Source organism: Elephas maximus, chromosome 2 (assembly GCF_024166365.1).
Source record: "Elephas maximus indicus isolate mEleMax1 chromosome 2, mEleMax1 primary haplotype, whole genome shotgun sequence".
Lineage (NCBI taxonomy): Eukaryota > Metazoa > Chordata > Mammalia > Proboscidea > Elephantidae > Elephas > Elephas maximus.
The window spans coordinates 226,896,824-226,916,474 of NC_064820.1; the positions used below are offsets into that span (position 1 = coordinate 226,896,824).

Below are 19,651 nucleotides of genomic sequence, written 5' to 3' on the forward strand. Positions count from 1 at the left end.
ATCCTCCCCACCCCTCCCCACCTCTCCTCATCCCTCCCCATCCCTCCTCATCCCTCTCCATCCCCCATCCCTCTCCAACCCCCCTCATCCCTCCCCATCCCCCCTCATCCCTCCCCATCCCTCCGCATCTCTCCTCATGCCTCCCCAACCCTCTCCATCCCTCCTCAGCCCTCTCCACCCCTCCCCAACTCTCCTCATCCCTCCCCATCCCTCTTCATCCCTCCCCACCCCTCACCCCTCCCCTCCCCTCCTCATCCCTCATCTCTCCCCATCCCCCATCCCTCCCCATCCCCTATCCCTCCCCATCCCCCATCCCTCCCCATCCCCCATCCCTCCCCATCCTCCATCCCTCCCCACCCCTCCCTATCCCCATCCCTTCTCATCCCTCGCCATCCCCTTTATCCCTCCCCTGCCCTCCCTACCCCCCCTCATCCCTCCCCATCTCTCCTCACCCTCCCCATCCCTCCTAAGCCAGACCTGGGTCAGAGCCCTTCCAGGTCAGAGTGTCCAGGCCCTAGGGCCCTGTGGGGTCAGGCAGGTAACCTTCCCCAAGGATGCGGACTGCTGTGGGCAGATGGAAATTGGAAACCATGTTTAAGTGGCCCATCCTCACCTGCACAATCCCTTAGGAAGAAGCATGGGCATGTGGCCAGCCTGGACCATGGTCTTCCACGGTCTTTCTGAGGTAGCTTGGCTGTGCACAGCAGGGAAGGAGCAGTTGGATCATATATAAAGGGTTCATAGCCATTCTCGTGACCACCTTACTATGCCGTTCTAAGAGCTTACACAGAGACCAAAGCTCAGGAAATCTCATCCTGCCAGCGCTACCATGGCTGTGTCCAGGGCCTGCTGTACACCCTCATGCCACCTCATAGTTCTTGCTTGTTGTGCCTCTTTTAACATGGCTGAGTATCAGCTTAGCACCCATCCTCAAAGTGGAAAATGTACTCGCCAGGTTCATGTCCCGTTGTCTCTCTGTTGCGAACCTCAAGCCTCTGTTTGAGTGTCCTGGGGCTGCCATGACCAAGGACCACACACCAGGTGGCTTAGAAACAGGAGAAATTTATTCTCTCACAGTTCTGGAGGCCAGAAGATTGAATTCGGAGTATTGGCAGGGCCATGCTCTCTCTTTGTAGGCTCTAGGGGAGGGTCCTTCCCTGTCTCTCCAGGTTTCTGGTAGCCCCGGGCATTCCTTGGCTTGTGGCTGCAGCAATGCCCCTCTGCTCCATCTTCATGTGGTTGTCCTTCCTCTGTGTGTCTATGTGTCTCTTCATTAATAAGGACACACGCCATAGAGTTAGGAACCCGCCTACTCCGGTAAGACCTCATGCTGATTTAGCTGATAATATCTTCAAAGGCCTTGATTCCGAACAAGGTCATCATCACAGGTACTCGGGGTAAGGACTTCAACATGTTCTTTTGGGGAAACACGACTCAAGCCTTCTTTTCTTTGTTTCTGCACTGTCCCCTGGCCCTTTGTGCTATAGCTTGTTCTCCATGGCTGACTTCCTGTCCCACGTTAGTTGTCAGGTTTCCACTGCTCATTGACCTTGTCAAGAAATTTTATCTGTAAGGACCTGCCTTTTATCAGAGTAGAGAATTGAGTAATTTAGTGAATTGGTGGAGTGTTCACTATATTACAATATTTGAACAGCTTCTGGTACATGGTGTGCAAGAAACCTCGGAGGAGTGTGTAAAATTGAACTCCACTTAACATGAAAAACAGAAGGCGGCTCAGGCGAGTGTGCACTGAACACAGTACAGGACCCTGCACCTCACTGGCTCTCAATAACAAATTAATGAATCAATTAATGATGTAAGGAAGAAAATAAGACTCTAAAAAGAGATCCTGCGGAATAACTAACTAGGAATCAACCCAAAGAGCTTCATTCTTCTGTATAATATTAAGGCCTCAACCAACTACTCTGAAAGCGTGGTCCAAGCCCCTGAGGGTTCTCAAGACCCTTTCAGGGAGTCCTCAAGGTCAAAGCTCTTTCCCTAACATGGTTGTTACTGTTGTCAGCTGCTGTGGAGTTGGCCCCTGACTCGTGGGGACCCCATGCATGACAGGGTTTTCATTGGCTGATTTTCAGAAGTGGATTACCAGAACGTTCTTCCTAGTCCGTTTTAGCCTGAAACCTGTTCCGCATCACAACAACGTGCAAACCTCCAACAACAGACGGGCGATAGTTGCCCATAAGGTGCATTGGCCTGGAATCGAACCTGGGTCTTCCACACAGAAGGCAAGAATTCCACCACTGAAACACTAGAGTCCTCCTTCATAGTAATACCAAGATGTTATCCGCCTTCCTCACTGTGCTGGCATTTGCTATGATGGTCTGAAAGCCACGGTGGATAAAACTGCCGGTATCAGCACATACAAATCAAGGCAGTGATAGCAAACTACCAGGCGCCACTATACTCTTCCTCTTTATGCTGTTAAAAAAAAAAAAAAGGGACAGTTTCACTTGAGAATGTCCTTCATGAAGCATTAAAGCTTACTAATTTTATTAAATTTTGGCTATTGGCTGCGCAGCTTTTTAATATTCCATAAAGTCCTTCTGCTGCCTACCAAAGTATGATGGACGCTCAAGGAGAAGCCCTTGGGCCCCTGTGAGAACTGCGGGCGGAACTAGCTGTTGGTTTTTTTCCATCTTTACCAGGAAGAACAACAGACAGACAAACTATGTATATCCAGACTTGGGTGCTGGCAGCTACTTCTCAAAAATGACAAAGCGAGCCTGTCACTTTAAGGAAAACAACTGACAACACTTGCTGTCAATGATAACATTTGAACTTTCAAGTGAAAATGAGAATTCTGGAAGACTTGTGTCTGTCACTGTGAGACTGACAGCTTCCCAAACTTAAAGACCTCTCTGAGGAGGCAGGCGGTGACATTAACAAATGTGATCTTCTCTAATGAAATGTGTCAACACTTGCCAGATCTGTATAACTTAGTGAATCCGTATTTCCCAAATGACCAAGCAGCCGTGTTATAAAATTAGGTGTGGGTAAAAGATCCATTCAAAGCGCCAGTTAGGCCAGTGGGTGTCATATAATTGAGTGAAGGAAGTTCGCCCACGTGGGGGCAGAGTCCACATTGCAACAAACCTTTAAGAAGTATCCACGTGTTGAGTTGTGGTGAAGTATCTAATTATGTGAAAAAATGGTTCCAACTCATAACGACCCTATAGCACAGAACAGAACTGCCCCATAGGGTTTCCAAGGAGCGCCTGATGGATTCAAACAGCCGACCTCTTGGTTAGCAGCCAAATGCTTAACCACTGGCCCCACGAAGGCTCCAAATTCTGTGAAGGCCTGTGTAAATACTTCTCCCTTCTCCAAGTGTACAGTCCCCTGGGTGGCACAAACAGTTAAGAGTTTAGCTGCTAACTGAAAGGCTGGAGGTTCCAGTCCACCCAGAGGTGCCTCAGAAGAAAGGCCTGGCCATCTACTTCCAAAAAATCAGCCATCGAAAACCCTATGGAGCACAGTTCTACTTTGACACTCATGGGGTCACCACAAGTCAGAGATGGCTCACTGGCATTTTTTTTTCTTTTTTAATGTATGTATCTCTGAGAAGCCAAATTTATTATGTATCATCCAAAACAACAGATCACAGCAGACTGAAGGCAGAAGCAGATATGAGAATCCAGCCATCTTTTATTCAGTTGGACATTAGAGAGATCTGCAAACATGTGAACGATGCCCGTTTTCTCACTATTTTTTTTTTTTTTTTAGAAAATGGCTATTTTTCTTTAACTATGTTATTCATGTTATCATGAACATGGAGTGGGTTTGTGATTATAATTTTTAAATGAATAAAACAAATTAGAATTTTTTTTAAATTTATAATATCATAAATATCAACAGATAATACAACTCACATAAACAAAAGCCCTTTGGGGTCCCAATAATTTTTAAGAGTGCAAAGGGGTCTTGAGACCAAAAAGTTTGAGAATGGCTGGCCTGCACAGTAAAGTAAGACGCAGTGAACAAGAAAAATAAGGCATAAAAGCACAGAACAGTAGAAGGATGTCTACCTGTGTTCTATCAACTGTGCAAAGGCATTTGCTGTGTGGATCATAACAAATTGTGGATAACATTATGAAACATGAGAATTCTAGAACACTTGATTGTGCTCAAGCTGAACCTGTGGGAAAAAAAAAATTTTTTTTGGAACCTGTACATGGATCAAAAGGCAGTTGTTCGAATAGAGCAAGGGGATACTGTGTGGGTCAGCATTGGCAAAAGTGTACAACAGGGTGGTATCCTTCCACCTTAATTATCCATTCTGTATGCTGAGCAAATAATCCGAGAAGCTGGACTACATGAAGAAGAACGGGGCATCAGGATTGGAGGGGGGTTGATTAACAACCTGCATTATGCAGATGACACAACCTTCCTTGCTGAAGGTGAAGAGGACTTGAAGCACTTGCTAATGAAAATGAAAGACCACAGCCTTCAGTATGGAATACACCTCAACATAAGGAAAACAAAAATCCTCACAACTGGACCAATAAGTAACATCATGATAAACGGAGAAAAGATTGAAGTTATCAAGGACGTCATTTTACTTGGATCTGCCATCAACACTCATGGATGCAGCAGTCAAGAAATCAAACAAGGCATCGCATTGGGCAAATCTGACAAAAAAAAAAAAAAAACCTCTTTAAAGTTTTTAACAGCAATGAAATGAAAGTCACATTTCACGCAAAGATGTCACTTTGATGACTAAGGTGCACTTGAACCAAACCATGGTCTTTTCAAATTGCCTGATACGCATGCCAAAACTGGATGATGGAAAAGGAAGACAGGAAGAAAGGCCTGGTGATCTGCTTCTGGAAAGTCAACCATTGAAAACTCTATGGAGCACAGTTCTATTTTGATACACATGGGGTCACCATGAATTGGAATCAATGCCACGGCAGCTGGTGTTTAAAAAAAAAAATTCCTTATTGTGACAGGCTATCCTGTGCATTGTAGGAATGTTTAGGGCACTCCTGGCCTCTACTCACAAGAGCTGTGACAACAGAAATTTCTCCAGACATTGCCAAATGTCTTCTGGGGAGAAAAGCTGCCCTCTCAGTTGAAAACCAGTGCTATAGGGTGATTTTCTAGCTGCCTTTGACTTGTTTCATAAATATCGTTCCTTAACAAACTAGGATATTGTTGTTGTTAGGTGCCATCAAGTTGGTTCTGACTTATAGCGACCCTGTAAGACAGAGTAGAACCCATAGGGTTTCCAAGGAACGGCTGGCGGATTTGAACTGCCAACCTTTTGGTTAGCAGCCAAGCTCTTAACCACTGTGCCACCAGGGCTCCAAACAAGGATGTAGTTGCTTAAAAAATATTGCTCACAGAAAAATGTATGACCTCATTTACATCTAATTGTGAAGAGTAGTTTTCACTTGTTACTGAGCAGGAGACAGAGTGAGTGTAAGACTACAGAGATTTGTACCTTCAAAATTACACCTTTCTATAATTTTTAAACAATTCATATGCACTACTGTATAAAACAAAAAGACATTGCAATAAAAAATAGTAACAAATTGCTTAGAAAAAGGAAGACAGAAGGAAAAATTGATGCATTTGAACTGTGGTGTTGGCAAAGAATTTTGAATAAACCATAGACTTTCAGGAGACAGAACAAATCAGTCTTTGGATAAACGCGATCAAAATGCTCCTTAAGAGTGAGAATGGCGACACTTCAGCTTGCTTACTGTGACAGCTAATATTATGTGCCAACTTGGCTAAGCTCTGATTATCAGGTTTGCCAGGCACTGGACTGGTTGCTCTTACATAGTGTAATACAATGTAATCACTTTCCATGATGTGATCAGCCAATCAGTTGAAAGGGGTGTGGCCTGTCTCCAGTATATAAACGGATGTTCTGGCCAAGCTCTCTCTTCCTCCCCCCAGCTGCCCTATGCTTTTTTTATCCACCTGACCTCTGGTTCCTGGGAAGTAAGCCTGTGGAAATTTCTGGTGGCCACCTGACCTTCAGATTTTGGAGTCACCAGCCTCTACAATCCCATGAGCCAGCAGAGGTCTCTGGCCTGCTGCCTGACCTACAGATTTGGGACTTGTCAGCTTCCACAATTGTATGAGCCATTTCCTTGAAATAAATCTCTTTTTCTCTCTCTGTGTGTGTTTGTGTATATCCCACTGGTTTTGCTCCTCTTGGGAACCTAGATGTACTTCAGACATGTCATCAGGAAAGACCAATTGCTAGAAATGGACATAATGCTTGGTAAAGTAGGGGGTCAGCAAAATGATGGAAACCCTCAATAGCTGCAGCAAAGGACTCGAACATACCAATGATAATGAAGATGGCGTGAGACTGGACAACATTTCATTCTGTTAAACATAAGGTCACCACGGGTTAGAGACAACTTGATGGCAAGTAACAACAACAATCCATGTGGGCCCAATGTAATCACAGGGTCCTTAAATGGAGAAGAGAAGGAAGTAGAGTCAGGATCAGGATGATGTGAGGTGAGGTCTCGGTCACCAGTGTTGGCTCTGAAGAGGGAAGGGACTACCAGCCAAGGAATGCAGGTGCATCTGGAATCTGGAAAAGACAAGGAAACGGAATCTAGAGCCTCCAGAAAGGAACACAGCCCTGCCCACCCCTTGATTTTAGCCCAGTGGGACTCATTTTGGAGCCCCGGTGGCCCAGTGGTTAAGAGCTCCGCTACTAACCCAAAGGTTGGCAATTCGAATCCACCAGCTGCTCCTTGGAAAGCCTATGGGGCAGTTCTACTCTGTTCTATAGGGTTGTTATGAGCTGGAATCAACTCCGTGACAGCGGGCTTGGTTTTCTTTGTTGTTTGTTTTGGAGACCTATTTAAGACTTCTTACCTCCAGAACTGTACAAGAATAAATTTGTGTTGTTCTGAGCCGCTGAGTTTTGATAATTTGTTCCAGGAGCCATAAGAAACTAATACAATGTTCAACAAATGATTTTTTTTTTTTCTGAGTGAAGGATAAGATACAGTAGTAGTGCATAGTTTCAGGAATATTACAGATGGACTTTTTAAGTAAGCCTTTCTTCTGCATTTAAAATACTGCAAGCTTTTTTTTTTTTTTTTTTTTTTTAAGCTTATTGGCTACTAACAGCCATGGGATTTATGAACTGCTTTGCCAATTTTTGCAGATGTTTCTAGTTTCCTCAGCCATCAGCACTCGAGGCCTTTTGATGAGAGAGGAGGGCTTCATGGACCATCTCTGCTTCTGATTCTCTTAGAGCACACTGAAGCCTCCCACGTCCTCTTTAGCGGTCAGCACAGAGGCAGGTGACAGGCTGTGCGAGGCTGTTGTTAAGGAGAGGGGCACTCTGAGCCACGCGGCTGCCAAGTGACTCCAGCAGCTGGGCCCCAGCATTTCCACACGCCAGAGCCAGCGGGGAAGTGTGACAGCGGGGTGTTGCGGAGGGACTTGTTTCAGCCCTCTGGGGAATTTAAGTCTGAGCTTCACGGTTCTTCATAGTTAGGAAATTCCTTACCTTATAAATTTAACCTCTTGAGTATTTCAGGAGGTGACAGAGGGAAGAGAGAGAGCTAAAGGAATTTGGAACCAAAGGGGATCTTAAGGGCCGTTGACTAGCTCTGTGGTTTGATTTTACTGAGAAAACAGAGGTCAGGGGGGTGAGGTGGCTTGGTGGAGTCACATGGGATGAACTGGGCAATCCAAGTCTGAGGCTGTCGATCTCAAGCCCAGGCCTCTTTCCTTGATATTTTTAGTGAGTGACTGTGGGTTTCTGGCATGTAGAGGTGCCCCACAGCTGGTGTGGGGTGCTGCCTGTTTCCTAATACAGTCTGCCATGACGAAGCACCACACACTGGAGGCTTACGGCCACACAAATTTATTTTCTCACAGTTCTGGAGGCCAGAAGTCTGCAATCAAGGTGTGGTCAGGGCCGGGCTACGTCTGAAGCCTCTAGGGTAGGGTGCTTCCTTGTCCCTTCTAGCTTGTAGTGCTCCTAACATTCATTCTTCGGCTTGCGGCCACATCACTCCAATCTCTGCCTCCATTTCTACATGGCCATCTTCTGTCTGTGTCTCTGTGTCCTCCTCTCCTTTTCTTACAAAGACATCAGTCATTGGATTAGGGCCCACCCTACCTCAGTATGACCTTAAGTAATTACATATGCAAAGGCTCTTATTTCCAAGGAAGGTTACATTCTGAGGCTCCTGGTGGATGTGAATTTTGGAGGGACACTATTCAACCCATTACTCTGACCATTTATTAAGTTACTTTTTTTTTTTTTTTAGCATCTTGGGTTATCACATTACAAGCAGCAATCAGTGACTTTGTTTGTTTGTTTGTTTTTAGCTTCTTGGACCCTGGAGCCCATCCTGCCCCTAGCTCCTACCCTCTTCCCTCTCTTGATCGTCTTCCTTCTTTCCTTCTGTGTAGAAATCCTTTTCCAGAAGGGGGTCTTCAGCAATGTTTAAAATGCATTGCTTATAGTAGCAAACAACAAAGAGTGGCTCAACTCTTTGCTTATTGATTTCTTTTTTCAGATCAGTAAGTGGGAGCACACACAGGCTGGAGCGACTGCTCAGAGCTTCCAGGAGAGAAGGGCTCTGTCTACTGACCTCCCTGACTCCCTGTGCTGGTCTGCAGGATGTAGAAAAAAGCTGGCTTGGCCCTGCAAAGGCTTTTGTTGTTGTTACTTTTGTAACTTCAGAGGGAAAAAGATTTTTACAAAGAGGACAGGATAGGCAACGTGCATTGACTATGAGTGTAGTTAAGAACTGAGCTAACCATAAGGAAATTGAAACAGCAACTCGTTTCAAAATGTTGCTGATTGCAACAGAGCAGTGAGGTCGCTCTGCTGTTCGCAGCTCCTGGAGCCCAGGGAGGTCTGCTCTGGTCTGGCCCCATTCTCCTCGGGGGCAGTACTGACCTCATGGGCCTGTCCTTTAACTGTGGTTTGAACAGCCATTGGGGTGCGGCTTGGTGGCCGAAGGCAGGAAGAAACAACTGCTGTGTAACCGGAGACGCAGGCAGGCACTTCTCCCCATCAAAGCAGCTGTTCTGGGGCAGGGGGATGGGTCCAACTGCAAAAATCATCCAAAGTCCTGTGCAGTCAGGGATCACAACTCCATAATGTGAGCACTGGGGACAAGAGGCCACCTCAGTGCCCTTTCCAGAGTAAACCCACTGCCAGTGAATCGATTCCAACTCACAGCAACCCTACAAGACAGAGCAGAACTGCCCCATAGGGTTTCCAATGAGCAGCTGGTAGATTTGAACTGCTGACCTTTTGATTAGCAGCCAAGCTCTTAATCATTGTGCCACCAGGGCTCCCTTTCCAGAGTACACCCTCAATAAACATATTGTTGATGAACAGATTTTAAATTAATGGCTGTCTTAGTTACCTAGTGCTGCTGTAACAGAAATACCACATGTGGCTGGCTTTAAAGAACAGAATTTTTTTTTTCTTTTCTCACAGTTTGGGAGGCTAGAATTTCGAATTCAGAGCACCGGCTCTACAGAAAGTCTTTTTCTGTTGGCTCTAGGAGAAGATCTTTGTCTCCTTCAGCTTCTGTAGCCCTGGTTCCGTGGCAATCCTCACGTGGCCTCTATGTCCCCCATTTGTGCTTCCTTGTCTCTGTGTGTACGCTGTTCTATCACTCAGAAGTGATTAGGTTTTAGACACACCCTGTACTGGTATGGCCTCATTAACTTGACAAATAGGATCGCATCCACAGGTATAGGGGCTCAGATCCTAACACATATTTTGGGGAGCGGGGACACAATCCAATCCTTAACAACGACTCTCTGCTAACAAGTATTTATCAAACACACAGAGGATTAGACAACCCCTCTCTCTTAATAAGAAAGATAAAACCTGCTGCCTTCAAGTAGATTCCAACTCATAGCGACCCTATGGGACAGAGCAGAACTGTCCCATAGGGTTTCCAAGGAATGCCTGGTGGATATGAACTGCCGACCTTTAGGTTAGCAGCCGTACCTCTTAACCACTACACCACCAGGGTTTGTAAAGCAGAAGTTAGAAAAACCAAAAAAAAGATAAATTTAAGGAGAGCAATGGCTTAGGTTTTCATCTCTAAATGAGATCATGCCCATGTGCTTTGTAAACAGTAAAAGCACTCTGCAAATCCCAAGGCCATTCTCTTAACCCCATGAGCTGTACCCAGTATAACCGACAGCAGCTCTGGGACATGGGTGGAACGTGGCAACCAGTCATGAAGCACAGCTTCCCTGTGGACTGAGGACCATCCCTTGGTGTGGGTGGACATGGGTGGAATGTGGCGACCAGCCATGAAGCACAGCTCCCCAGTGGACTGAGGACCATCCCTTGGTGTGGGTGGACATGGGTGGAACGTGGCGACCAGTCATGAAGCACAGCTCCCCAGTGGACTGAGGACCATCCCTTGGTGTGGGTGGACATGGGTGGAACATGGCAACCAGCTATGAAGCACAGCTCCCCAGAGGACTGAGGAACATCCCTTGGTGTCAGTAGAAACGGGTGGAATGTGGTGACCAGCTATGGAGCAGAGCTCGCCAGTGGACTGAGGACCATCCCTTGGTGTGGGTGGACATCGGTGGAACGTGGCAACCGGCCATGAAGCACAGCTCCCCAGTGGACTAAGGACCATTCCTTGGTGTGGGTGGACATGGGTGGAATGTGGCAACCAGCCATGAAGCACAGCTCCCCAGTGGACTGAGGACCATGCCCCGGTGTGGGTGGACATGGGTGGAACGTGGCAACCAGCCATGAAGCACAGCTCCCCAGTGGACTGAGGACCATGCCCCGGTGTGGGTGGACATGGGTGGAACGTGGTGACCAGCCATGAAGCACAGCTCGCCAGTGGACTGAGGATCATCCCTTGGTATGGAAGGACATGGGAGGAACGTGGCAACCAGTCATGAAGCACAGCTTCCCAGTGGACTGAGGACCATCCCTTGGAGTGGGTCGACATGGGTGGAACGTGGTGACCAGCCATGAAGCACAGCTCCCCAGTGGACTGAAGACCATCCCTTGGTGTGGGTGGACATGGGTGGAACGTGGCGACCACCACAAAGCACAGCGCCCCAGTGGACTGAGAAGCATTCCTTTGTGTGGGTGGACATGGGTGGAAAGTAGCCACCAGCCATGAAGCACAGCTCCCCAGTGGACTGAGGACCATCCATTGGTGTGTGTGGACATGGGTGGAACGTGGCAACCAGCCATGAAGCACAGCTCCCCAGTGGACTGAGGACCATCCCTTGGTGTGGGTGGACATGGGTGGAATGTGGCAACCAGCCAAGAAGCACAGCTCCCCAGTGGACTGAGGACCATCCCTTGGTTTGGGTGGACATGGGTGGAACATAGCCACCAGACATGAAGTACAGCTCCCCAGTGGACTGAGGACCATCCCTTAGTGTGGGTGAACATGCGTGGAACGTGGCAACCAGCCAAGAAGCACAGCTCCCCAGTGGACTGAGGACCATCCCTTGGTGTGGGTGGACATGGGTGGAACATGGCGACCGGCCAAGAAGCACAGCTCCCCAGTGGACTGAGGACCATTCCTTGGAGTGGGTGGACATGGGTGGAATGTGGCAACCAGTCATGAAGCACAGCTCCCCAGTGGACTGAGGACCATCCCTTGGTGTGGGTGGACATGGGTGGAACATGGTGACCAGTCATGAAGCACAGCTCCCCAGTGGACTGAGGACCATCCTCACCTGTGGGTGAGTAAGGAGCACAATGAGAATTCTTGAACCACAGGATCCGGGCCATTTGACTGGACCAGAGCTCAGGCCCTATGATTCCCCTGACAATTCCTCCAGCCAGCTGTGTTTCTAGGTTAGGATTTTCTCAACAACTAAACCCAGATTTCACAGTGTAAGGAAATTTAGGACAAGCAAAAAGGAATACTGAGCATCTCCAATGGGAAACTATACATTCTTGAGAACTTGCCCTTTTAGGTTATCTGATTCGAACTTTTCATTAACTTTGAGCTATTGTACAATCTATGAATTGTAGAGAACTGCCTTAGTCATCTTAATCATCTAGTGCTGCTATAACAGAAATACCACAAGTGGATGGCTTTACCAAAGAGAAATTTATTCTCTTAGAGTTTAGGAGGCTAGAAGTCCAAATTCAGGATACCAGCTCCAGAGCAAGGCTTTCTCTCTCTGTCGGCTCTGGAGGAAGGTCCTCGTCATCAATCTTCCCTTGGTCTAGGAGCTTATCCATGCAGAAACTCCAGGTCCAAAAGATGCATTCTGCTCCCAGAGCTGCTTTCTTGGTGGTATGAGGTCTCCCTGTCTCTCTGCTCACTCCTCTCTTTAATATCTCAAAAGAGATTGACTTAAGACACAACCTAATCATGTAGATTGGGTCCTGCCTCATTAACATAACTGCCCGCTAATCCCACCTCATTAACATCATAGTTGTAGGATTTACAACAGGTAGGAAAATCACATCAGACGACAAAACGGTAGACAATCACACAATACTGGGAATCACGGACTAGCCAAGTTGACACTTATTTTGGGGGGACACAATCCAATCCATAATAAAAACTAAGTGCAGCCACCGCCCATCTGTTAGTGGAGGCTTGTGTGTTGCTATGATGCTCAACCAGTTTCAGAGGAGCTTCCAGACTAAAATGGACTAGGAAGAAAGACCTGCTGATCTGCCTCCAAAAATCAGTCAGTGAAAACCGTGTGGGGCACAATGGTCCAATCCTGCTGTGCATGGGGTCACCATGAGTAAGTGGTCTACCTGGGGGCAGCTAACAATAACAATGACAATGCAAATGATTTTTTTCTATGGACATGTAAATGGATTCTGCACAGGGTAAGGACAACCTTCCCCACACCCTCCACTAGCTAGTTTTGCACAATTTGCAAGTTAGTTCCAGTACTCTTGTTCTTTGCATTTTCCTTCGAACTGGCTCTAACATCTTACCAGTTTTCCCATGTAAAGAATGAGTTCAATAAAACATTTGCCACATGTTCATCAGTGAATGACAGTAAAATTCCTACTCATGTGATGAGTAAAGTCTAGTGTTTATGCGTGCCTGCCTGCGTGTGTGTGCTGTTTCGGACAACAGACGGAACAAATAAGTTAGTTATACAGCGTTATAGATTGAATTGTATCCCCCAAGAAGATATGCTGAAGTCCTGATCTCCAGTACCTATGAATGTGACCCTATTTGGAAATAGGGTCTTCGAAGATGTGATCAGTTAGGTTAACATGAAGTCATACTGGAGTAAGGTGGGTCCTAATCCTCTATGAGTGATGCCCTTATAAAAGAATAGTAGAGACAGAAAGAAAGACACAAGAAGGATGGCCATGTGAAGACGGAGGCAGACATTTGGAGTGCTGCATCTATAAGCCAAGGAGTGCCTGGAGCTAACAGAAGTTAGGAAACCCTGGTGGGATAGTGGAAACCCTGTGGTACAGTGGTTAGGAGCTTGGCTGCTAACCTAAAGGTTGGCAGTTTGAATCCACCAGGCACTCCTTGGAAACTCTATGGGGCAGTACTACTCTGTCCTATAGGGTCGCTATGAGTCTGAATCAGCTCAATGGCAATAGGTTTGGGTTTTTTTTTTTGGTGGTATAGTAGCTAAGAGCTACAGTTGCTAACCAAAAGGTCAGCAGTTCAAATCTACCAGGTGCCCTGTGGAACCCCTATGGGGCTATCCTATAGGGTCATTATGACTCAGAATCCATTCGACGGCAATGGGTTTAACAGAAGTTGGGAGAGAGGTACGGAATAGATTCTTGCTCAGAGCCTCTGAGGAAACAACATGGCAGACACGGTGACTTGGACTTCAAGGCTTCAGAACTGAGATAATAAATTTCCATTCCTACAAGCCACCCAGTTTGTGGTACTTGCTAAGGCAGCCCGAGAAAACGAATACATGTAATAATTACACAGTATGTCAGAAGTACCTGTACAAACCCCATGGAGAAGAAAGCAGGCTGAGGGAATATTACGGATTGAATTGTGTCATTCCCCCCTCCCCCCGCCCCGCATTTGTGCTGTGAACCCTAAACCCTGTAGTGGTCCTACTTTGTTCTATAGCGTTGCTATGAGTCAGAATCCACTTGACCACACGGGTTTGGTTTGGTTTTTGTAGTGGTTATAATCCCATTTAGGAATGGACTTTCTTTGTTATGTTAATGAGGAAGTATTAGTGTAGGGCGTGTCTTAAATCAATCTCTTTGGAGATATAAAAGAGATTAAACAAGCAATCAAGAAATGGAGAGTGAAAGAGAATCTCAAAATAGACAAGGGACTTCCCCAAGCACTGACAGAAAGCCTTGCCCTAAAGCCAGCCCTCCCCCGCCCCCAAATTCAGACTACTAACCTCCTAAACTGTGAGAGAATAAATTTCTGTTTGTGAAAGCCATCCATCTGTGATATTTCTGTTATGGCAGCACTAGATGACTAAGACAGGGAGATAGGATTTATACTGGGGACTTAAATTTTAAACCTGAGAAACTGATATTGAAGCAAAGGCTTCAGGGAGGTGAGAGAGAGAACCATGTGGATATGTCTGGGAAGAGTGCTTCAGGCAGAGGGAACATGCAGTGCCAAGGTCCTGAGGCAAAGCAGGTCTGGTGTGATCAAGGAGCAGCAGGGGGACTGATTTGATGCGAGCCGGTGAATGAGGAAGGTAGTGTGGGCACTGAGGTCAGACAGGCATGGTGGCAGGGAAAGATCACATAGGGTTTGGGGGTTCCTGTGAAGACTCTGGAAACCTTGGTGGCATTGTAGTTAAGAGCTACTGCTGCTAACCAAAAGGTCTGCAGTTCAAATCCACCAGGTGCTCCTTGGAAACTCTGTGGGGCAGCTCTACTCTACAGGGTCGCTATGAGTCGGAATCAACTCGACGGCAATGGGTTAATGGTGAAGAGATGGGAGCTCTGCCTGGGGGGGAGGAGGGTTGTTGAGAGGAGTGGGATAGTCTAAGACATTTTTAAAAGGATCATGCCCTACTAATTGCTGGTGCCCCCCAACTGACCCAGGCGAACTGAAGCAGTTTAAGCATCAGCCAAACTGGCCATCTTGATAAGCAGAAACCTAGCCCTTATTTTTAAGAGGCTTTCTCATTCATTTTTCTTCCCTAAGCCTCTCCAAAAGGTCCCCAGGTGGGGCAAATGGTTTTCCCTCAACTGCTAACTTCAAGGTTGGCGGTTCAAACCCACCCAGTGCCACTGTGGAAGAAAGGGCTGGTGATCTGCTTCTGGAAAGATTACAGCCAAGAAAACCCTACGGGGCAGTTCTACTCTGTAACACACAGGGTCACCATGAGCTGGAATCGACTCTATGGCAATGCGTTTGTTTTTTGTGGTTGTTTTTAAGCCTCTCCAGATCCTAAGCATCTGTTAAGGACAAGCCATGCCCTTATTCCTGGAACTCTGCTAGGCCATCAACCTTGTGATGCAGCACATGGGGGTACTGGGCCTTGCTGGGGTCGCGGATGGCGCTTGCACTGGATTTTCAGCTCTGCACAGGGCCCGAGTCTTACCTCTCTTTTATGTCCTTACCAGCCTGAGGCAGGGTTGGGCAGTCAGTAAGGCTGGCACATTCCTGTGGTTTCCCTCAAAGTGCTCACCAGTGTTCCTGCCGGCTCTCACCTAGCATGCCACCTCCCCCACCATCTCTGGGGCCACATCTGCAGGAGATGATGGGGAGAAAAGAAAAGACGCAGCAGCCAGAGAAGGCTCCTGCTGGACATACCAGAGAGCTCTGAGGCCAGACGGTGGGGTGGACTGGGCCTGGGCCTCAGCTGGCCCCTGGGCTTTCCAGCAATAGTTTGTACTGGGTTCTGGGTGACTGAAGACACCCAGGTCCTGCGGTTCTGAAGCCCCCACTGCCTTAAAGGCTTGATGGGAACCAAATAAAAGCTACTGACGAGGGTGAGGCAGGTGATGGCAAGGCTGGGCTCACAGCACAAGGCCCCTTGCTTATGTAATGCTCTGCTGTTGCCATCTTGGAATTCATACTAATTTTCTGAACAAGGGACCTTGAATTTCCATTTTACGCTGCACCTTGACAGTTATGCCGCCAGTCTTGACTACTGAGTTTTCGGGGGGCCTCTCTGCGTATTCCACCTGCCTCACTCACCCTGGCCCCTGCTCTGCTACACTTTGTCCCTGAAAAATGCATTCTGCATGTGGTTTCATGGTGTCTGTGGACCCATGCAGCCATATTAAGAATCTTATCCCTGCTGTTCATGCCTGGTCCACCTCAGTCATCCTCCAGCAAGTTCCCCATTCTGGGCCCTGGAGGAGGTGGGTGCAAGCTGAGCTGCCCTTCTTTACCGCTGTGTGTGGACTTAATATCGAGGTTCGTCCTGGGTGGGCCGTTCTAGAAAACGTTCACAGTCAGACAAACAATGTGCATTCGCACTGCGGAAGGAGCTGCCCTTTCCTTAGGTTCCTGGAGTGCTGCGGCCCGTGGGAATGGTCGGTACCTTGTAAACAGGCTATGCTGGGAGGCTGGCCCCTGACAGTACAGGCGTCCTCTGCCAGCGGAGCTCCGATGTTACCTTGACACAAGGGCCTGCTGGGGTCTCCTGGGCGGAAAGGTACGCTGACACCATGTGGACTGGAGACCCGGCGGACCCGGGGGCGTGCCTGCAGTTTTCACCCAGCCCACGCCGCCAGTCTCGTGGCCGGAAGGAAGCCCTCTGCCGAGGGTCGATGGGGGCCACCCATGCCGCAGGTCCCATCGACAGCGACCCCAGACGCCGAGCACAGCCTGCTGCCACGGGTTTGGGGCGAAGCGGGGCGCGCGCAAGTGCGCTCCGCAGTTTCATCCTAGCTCGGTAGAGGGGCGCCCCGCAGACAAAGGGGGAGCCGCGCACCCTGGGCGGGCCCGGTGCCTGCAGGCCGAGGGGGTCGGCGGCTGCATCCTCGGATAGTACAGCCCGGGCCTCCCTGCCTGACCGCGGAACATGGTCTCGCCCAGCCCGGAGCTGCGATCCCAGAGCCTCTTCCAGTGGCAGGGACGGCGCGGCGGGGGCGTGGCGCGCGCCCGAGGCCACGCCTATCGCTGCATAGTCATAAGGCCAGGAATCCCTGCCTGCGGGGCGGGCCGCTCCTCGCGCCCGGGCGCGGCCAGCTGGGGGCGTAGCCGGGCTGGGCGCGAGGCGGGGCGGAGCCGGCAGCTGGCCCACCCCCGCGCCGGGCCCCGCCCCCAGCCCCCGCCTCGCAGGCCGCGGGGCGGGGCCCGTGGCCGGCAGGCTCCGCCCCCGCGCTGAATATTGATGTGGCGCGCGTCGGCGTCGCCCTCCTCCCATTGAGCGAGGCTGTGTCGCGTGGCCCAGCGTCGGCGTGACGGTTGGACGCGGGCGCGGCACTGCGGGTCCCGATTGCTGCAGCCGCTTGTCAGTGTGATGAAGATTGGCACCCAGGTAAGCTGTCACTCAACCGCTCCGCCGCCGCCGCCGCAGCTCTCCGCCGCCGCCATCCCTATCAATCACGCGGGCCGAGCCGCCGCAGCCGCCACCCCAGCGCCGCCGCCCGGGTAGCGGCGGGCCGGCGGTGCCGAGGGGAGCCCACCCTTGACCCGCCACCCCGGGCAGGGGGCGGGAGGGGGGCGCGCGGGCAGCGGGTGGGGGAGGGGAGCTGGCGGCTGCCGGGGCGGGGGCGCTGTCCGTCCGGAGCTGACGCGGGGTCGCGCCGAGTTTGTTTTTGAGTGTCGGTTTAGGCAGAAGGAAATTTCTGGAAGGCGCCGCCGCCGCCTCGCTGGGCCCGCTGCGAGGCGCGCGCTCTTAACCGTCCTTTTCGGAGCGCGGCGCGCGCCCCTGCGCGGGGCGGGGGCGGCAGTGGGGGGAGGGGAGCGGGCCGCGGGCGCGCGCGGGCCGGGAGGGGCGGGGCTGGGAACCGGAGGCGCGCGCTGGGCGGGGCGGGGCTTGAGGCCGCGGGGGCGCGCGCACCGGAAGAGTGGGGGGGCTAGGGCCGCGGGGGCGCGCGCCGGCCGCGGGGGCGCGCGCCGGCCGCGGGCGGAAACGGGCTGCGAGGTCCCCGGTTTCTGTCGCGGTCGCGGGGGGACAGGTGCACCAGGCGGCGGGTCTCCGGGGCTGCCGGCGGCGGGGCTCGCGCGGTCCGGGAGGCGGGAAAATGGCGGCTGCGCGCAGGCCCGGCTTGAGGCGGGGTCGGGCCGCGCTGAGGGGGCGTCCCCAGCCGCGCGGCGCTCGGAGGCGCCCTGGCCTCGTGGAGCTGCTCCGGGCTCGCGGGGCGCAGGCCGAGCCCTGCCGACCCGGGGTCCCACACGCCGGCCCCGCCGCGGGACCCGTGCTTCCGCGCCCCGCGACCGCGCAGCTGGTGAAGGGGCGACCCCAGGGTGACCGGGGGACCCGAGCGCCCACTTCCGAGGGGCCGGCGCGGCGTTCAGACGGCCTGCGCCTGGGCTGTTTGCGGAGGGCTGGGGTTCCCGTTTGTAGGGAATTAGTTAAAAGTGTATTGTTTATACTAAATGGCAATTTTGAAATAGATGGCTGGAAGTCTTTGGCGTGGTCTGGCCGCTCGCAGGATTTTCACATTCCTTTAGAGAAAATGAGTCACTTAAGAAAAATCAAGTCTGCTTTCTTTCCTCCTAGTGGCTCTGGAAATGCCCTATTTTGACAGTGGCTCTGAGACTTGACCCGTTAGGCCCTTCATTTGTCATGGTTGACTCATAAAATACGACTTAGAATTTATTGATAGAAGCGATGAGGGCAGAAGTTACAGATACTTGGGGGCTGTGTGTGCGCGCACCAGCTTGTACATAAACAAGTGGACATTCGATACATTTGATGGTGGACTTGCAACAATCCAGGCTATATTGGACATGTTAGGGCGTGAAGAGGAACTCTGGTTGTGCAGTGGTTAAGCGCTAGGCTGCTAACTGAAAGATTGGAGGTTCAAACCTACCGGAACCCACCATCCGCTCTGCGGGAGAAAGATGTGGCAGTCTGCTTCTGCAAAGATTACAGCCTGGGAGACCCTATGGGGCGGCTCTTCTCTGTCCCATAGGGTCCCTGTGAGTCAAAATCAATTGGATGGCAACTTTTTTTTTTTTTTTTCTTAAGGGCGTGATAATTTAGTTTTTTAGATAGTAAGAATTGGCTTTATGTAAAATTGACTTTCCTTAGGAAGTAGATACATTCCACTTTAGTGTGGGAAAAACAACAACGCATCTTAAGCATCATTTCATAGTTTTCCCTGGTATGTTGGAAAAGTGGACTTCACTAAGTATTACAGGGAAGCATTGAGGTGAAATGTAAAACTCTTTGGCAGAATAGTTATTGGTGATATTCTCGAGTTGTAGGTACATTGGTTTGGAAGACAGCTGACAGACTACTCAACCTTGCCTTTCATTGTTTTCCTTTCCCCTAATTTACTCCTCTGGCTGCCAGCTTGTAGCAGCACATCTAATTAGCATGGAGAATGGTACCTGGATCATCTAGTTACAATGTTTCATTGAATCTAAAATGTACCTTTTGATATGCCACTCAAAGTGCTCACACTTTTAACCCACACAGTGCTGTTTTAGCATAGCAATGGACTGAGGCTTCCCGGGTCACATTGTGCTCGGGTTGATGGGAGGGGAAATGCTACGGGCTTGAAACAGTAACGTTTTATGCCGATGACTTAAGTGTGGAAGAAGCTACACTGTTGACGACA

The 19,651-nt window shown here is 49.9% G+C and overlaps 1 protein-coding gene and 1 long non-coding RNA gene across 5 annotated transcripts in view; one reads left to right on the forward strand and one right to left on the reverse strand.

Moving 5' to 3' along the window:
• Window positions 1-574: 574 nt before the first annotated feature.
• LOC126070613 (uncharacterized) lies at window positions 575-17,024 on the reverse strand. Its single transcript, XR_007516226.1, has 3 exons — window positions 15,508-17,024; window positions 6,319-6,574; window positions 575-2,436 (listed from the first exon to the last, which is right to left on the reverse strand). It is a non-coding gene; the product is annotated as an uncharacterized LOC126070613 (long non-coding RNA).
• Window positions 16,512-19,651, forward strand: part of PKNOX1 (PBX/knotted 1 homeobox 1) — a 79,722-nt gene continuing 76,582 nt past the window's right edge. For 2 of the 4 annotated variants that reach the window (XM_049874961.1, XM_049874960.1), the window contains exon 1: window positions 17,257-17,397. The gene's annotated coding sequence lies outside the window, so the exon portion shown is untranslated. Of the gene's footprint in view, window positions 16,570-17,256; window positions 17,398-19,651 lie in introns of those variants that run through there. The other 2 variants (XM_049874959.1, XM_049874956.1) reach the window with 2 other exon arrangements.